Below are 4915 nucleotides of genomic sequence, written 5' to 3'. Positions count from 1 at the left end.
AGGGACATCGTCGCCATCTTTTCCCACACAACTGAACCAGGCGGTCTTGCTTTTATAGACTTCGCCAAGGCGTTTGATAGGGTCAACCACAGATACCTTTTTCAAACCTTGAAGTGTATGGGATTAACTGCTCCGAATGTGAAAATTTTAGCTAACATTTTAACAGGTATCAACACCAAGATCTGCCTGAATGGACACTATACTAAGGATATTTTGATCAGAAACGGAGTCCCACAAGGGAGTCCATTATCCATGATGCTGTATGTTGTTGCACTGGAACCTCTTTTGAAACGTTTAACTGCTGCTTTAGATGGTATCACCGTATCAGGTACGAAGAAATTTACCAATGCTTACGCTGACGACGTTGGTGTGATAATAAGAAGCAATGAAGACATAGTGCGTTTAACAGAAAATTTGCGGCTTTACTGCAACGCAACGGGTGCAGTAGTAAATGAGGCGAAGAGTGCGTTTTTACCTCTTAACGGTCTCACGGAAGCTCCAGTTGCTTGGGCGAAATGTGTCGACGATCATACAGCCCTGGGTGTCACCTTTTATAGTTGTCCCCTTCGAACGATTGCATCCACCTGGAAAAAAATGTTGGACAGGATTCGAGGTGCTCTCCTGTTACATCATATGAGAGAGCTCAATATAAAGCAAAAAACTAAACTTGTAAATCTTTCCGTTCTCTCTAAGGCCATGTATGTGGGGCAAATTTTACCCATCCCTAAAGGAATAGCAAAAGCTATTATGTCGACAGTCTGTCGCTACATTTGGCAAGGAGAAATTTTTAGTGTCGCTGCTGCAATGATTACCTTAAAACCGGACGAAGGAGGACTCGATCTAACGGATATACAGGCGAAAACTACTGCCTTGTTTATAAAGCGGTCCCTGCACCTCATTGAGGACCACCCGACCGGCGTAACATCACAATTGTTCAAATTTTTTAGACCTGCCAGTCTGAAGCCACCTATCAATATCAGCACGATCGATTATAAATTGAAACATATTAGATTTTACTATTTGGAGATCAGCTACATGGAATCTGTTTTACACGACATACATAAGCGGAACTGCCGCTACATGGTCGATCGTTTAAGATCAAAATCTACCCACCATAAGCAGGAGACAAAGTTTCCACATCGCAACTGGAAACACATTTGGAGCAATCTCCATAATAAATTCCTTCCCACAGACGTCCAAGTAGCATGGTATAGGGTAGTAAATGATATCGTTAGTACCAATGAGAAATTATATTCCATCGGACTTTGTGAAACAAATAAATGTCTACAATGTTCTGAACTTGACACCTTATCCCATCGGTTCCTTTGTAAAGGATATAGAGACATATGGAACGACCTTCGGAAGCAGATTTGTTTCATTAAGCGGACTGATGGTCGAGAAATTACATTGGATGCTATATTTTTCCCGGATGAGATTCTCTTTCCTCCACAAAAAACAATGTATTATGGCTCCTGGGAAATTTTATCTACTACGTTGTAAATAAACAAGGACATGACAATAGTCTGGAATATACGAAATTTCTACGGGGACAATACTACAGACTGTGTCGTACCAAGGATCACAAAAAGAATTTCGGCAATATGTTGAACATTCTCTTCGAGAGACATGGAGTGGGCTAACTGAATACAGTTCAGCGCCACACTTGGAAGAGTGCTGAAGTAGGGGATAGCTGTTGAGGGCGAAGTACGATGGGGACTTTGAGGGCCCCGAGGCCGCTACGGTAGCCGAGAAGGCCTCAACAGAACCCTAAAAAAGCTTCACTTCCAAGTGTCCCATCAGGCGGAAGCATGCTCGCCCCTACTGGATTTGAAACTCGCCGATCTTTAAGTATTTACATCTATATACTATTTACTTTTTTTTCTTTTTCTTTAGGAGGCATTTCTTCAGTTACAAAAGGGACCACGCATACGGTGGCCCAGGTATTAAGGAAAATGTACAAGAAGACTTGTACGTCCAATCCAACAATTTTATTTTACCATGTTTGCAGGAAAACACATTTTCGTTTACTAAATTACATAAAGTAAAAAAAGACTAAAGCGAAGAAGCTGGCAGAAAACAAAAAAAAAGTGGTTAAGAAAAAAAAAGTGGTTAAGGCGTCAAAAAAAAAAAAAGAAAAAAATGTCGTAGAGCATTCGACTGCAGATCGAGAGGTCCCCGGTTCAATCCCGGGTGCCCCCTTCATTTTTCAGTATCTCGAAAAAACAAATGACGATTGTCGCGGTGAGTTGCAAATACATGTTTGAGATGCACCCTGCACGCCATACCGAAGGCTTTGGAGCAACATTTCAATGGGGGGGATCGCAGCCCAGGGTCTTGCAGGTCATCGTCCTCCCGCCATGATGTCAAACTGTACGAAATCAACTTGCTTGGGGGAAGAATCTTGTACACTGAATTTTGTAGAATATGGTGATAGGCAAAAGTTTTCATGTACTGCTGCACGGAGAAACAAAAATTGGAGGAGCTGGGATTTGAACCCAGGACTTTCTGCATGCGAAGCAGACACTCTACCACTGAGTTACACCCCCGCCAGGGCAAGTACATCTGGGACGAGTGTCTCGTGGATCCTACTGTCATTATTTCTTAGGTTTGAACGGTACAGTAAGTGTTCGAGGAACCTATTCATGACAAGACCTAAGCAGCGTCGACTCCGTGGCGCAACGGTATCGCATCTGACTCCAGATCAGAAGGTTGCGTGTTCAAATCACGTCGGGGTCACATTTAATTTTCTTTTACGAAAGCCATAGGCGAGTGTGTCAGTTTAATCACATACCAAACGAGTACGAAGAACGGACGAACAGAACTTGCTTGAAAAAAGCTACTAGTGCAATTTTCGCGTTCTGGCATTAAGGTGAAGGCGCCGACTCGCACTTTCTCCAGGCGCCAAGTGTCTAGTATTTTTGATATTTATATCGTTTAACGCTAATATATAACTGAGAGATAATGATTACGCAATATTTTGCTCGATTAGACGTCTTTAGCCAGGCAGAGTATAATATTTTTCCTTAAGTTATGGGAACAGAAAGATCGTGAAAGGGGGTATAGCTCAGTCAACAATTCTGGCTCTAGCTGCTGCCGCCGCGTACGGACGTGCCACCGTTTGCTGCGTGTAGTCAGTGCTTCGCCAGTGTTTACATTGCGTTTCGGTGTCTTTGCTTTTTGTGATTTTCTTCGTGTGTAACTTGTGTTTCTTCTGCCTACTGTGTTCTGTTTTTGTGTTTTGTACCGACGATTATTTATCGTTTGTGGAGTTTTCGGTAATTACCGGAATCTCCCCTTGATTACTGCATACCATGGATACAACTGTGAGGAAGAATACGCTGGTTTTTGCTTTCGCCAAGGAAACACGACGTGTTCAGCCGACAGCTCTGGAAATTCGTGATTGGCTTGATCAGGTACTTGGCATTAATTCTGATGTGGTGCATACCACTCAGCTGGATACTGACAACTACTGTGTTTTCGTAATATTTTTGAGCCCCGTTTCGGTAGATAAAATTATTGGAAAATTCGGGTATCATGTAGAATTTTTGCATAGAGACGGCACTACAAGTAAAGTGGCTATCAGGAGAGCTGATGCTCTTTATAGATCTGTTCGGGTGTTAAATTTACCTATCGAGATAGATAATGAGAAAATCAAGGTTGCTCTGTCTCAATATGGTGAGGTTAAGGATATAGTTAACGAACGTTGGTCGAAGCAATTTAAAATTCAGAGCTTCAATGGTATTCGTTCGGTAGAGATGGAAGTAAAGATGAATATCCCATCTCATATAACTGTTGACGGGCATAAAGCACACGTGATTTATACAGGTCAAACCCCTACGTGCCATATATGCAATGAATCGGGTCATTTAAGGCAGGACTGTCCCCGTCGTGTTTTTGTACTAAAAACGAATTTAGTCCAACGCCGCAAGATGACCTTGAGCGAAGTTTTGGCAACTGATAATACAGCCAAACACGGTGAGGGTTCGGATCCTGTACCTAGATCTGGAAATATTGCTGTTGATGGTAGTGATTTTCCACCCCTGGTAACACGCTTCAGTTGTGATTCCTCTGCCCGAGAGTTGGACGTACTAAACAAGAAACGACCACTTGAACATACAGATGATCATTCCGATGATGAAACCTCCCAACAATCTCCTGCTGTACGTAAACAGAAAGCTAGCGATGAAAATCTGCCTGTGCCCCAAGACGAAATGCAAGTGGATTTAATTACAGTTTCTGATACATCTCGCTCATTGCCAGAAAATGAAACGGCAGCTGCCGACAGCGAGAAAGTAGAAGTCCCCCAGGCAGTGACTACTTGCCCAGCTGTAAACAGCGATAATCAGCTGTTTACAGTTGGGAAGTTCGCGGAAGCGGTAGAACAACAACACCGCGACACCGCAACAGCACAGCAACCGGCACCAGAGTGTAAACAAGAGGAACTGTTTACTTCTGAACCGGACAATAAGCAAACACCGTCGCAAGCATCACAACAAACGAAGGTAGCATGTAAACAGCAGGCAGTGTTTACAAACCAGATCTCTCGAGACACTGTTGCTGAAGCGGCCACGCCGAGTGCTGCCACAACAAAATCAGGTCAGGGTTTTCAGGGCGTACACCGCCGTACGCTAAAACCACAACCGAATCTTACTGTTTCTCGCACCCAAGCCAAAAACGTCAGATGTAAAATCGCAGAAAAATATACGATATAACATTGTCAGAGAAAGTGCTCCAGATGAGCCTCCTAATACACTCAATGTCGAACAGCCCATCAGTATTAAGGTACGGGATGACAATGGAAGACAAGCTAACGTTTAGCAACCGTGTTACGAGGAATAATGCAGAATTCTAAACGACTGTAGTTCTACAACGGATTTCAGCATACCAAAAGTACAACAGTTTTTGACCAAGGTTG

The 4915-nt window shown here is 43.1% G+C and overlaps 2 non-coding genes across 2 annotated transcripts; one reads left to right on the top strand and one right to left on the bottom strand.

The window, feature by feature from the left end:
• Positions 1-2474: 2474 nt before the first annotated feature.
• Positions 2475-2546, bottom strand: Trnaa-cgc (transfer RNA alanine (anticodon CGC)). The gene has a single exon. It is a non-coding gene; the product is annotated as a tRNA-Ala (tRNA).
• Positions 2547-2664: 118 nt separating this feature from the next.
• Trnaw-cca (transfer RNA tryptophan (anticodon CCA)) lies at positions 2665-2736 on the top strand. Its single transcript has one exon. It is a non-coding gene; the product is annotated as a tRNA-Trp (tRNA).
• The last annotated feature ends 2179 nt before the right edge of the window (positions 2737-4915 follow it).

The sequence above is a fragment of the Schistocerca serialis genome, chromosome 4 (assembly GCF_023864345.2).
Source record: "Schistocerca serialis cubense isolate TAMUIC-IGC-003099 chromosome 4, iqSchSeri2.2, whole genome shotgun sequence".
NCBI lineage: Eukaryota > Metazoa > Arthropoda > Insecta > Orthoptera > Acrididae > Schistocerca > Schistocerca serialis.
Note: the sequence above shows the minus strand (reverse complement) of the source record. Positions and strands in the feature narration are given on the sequence as shown.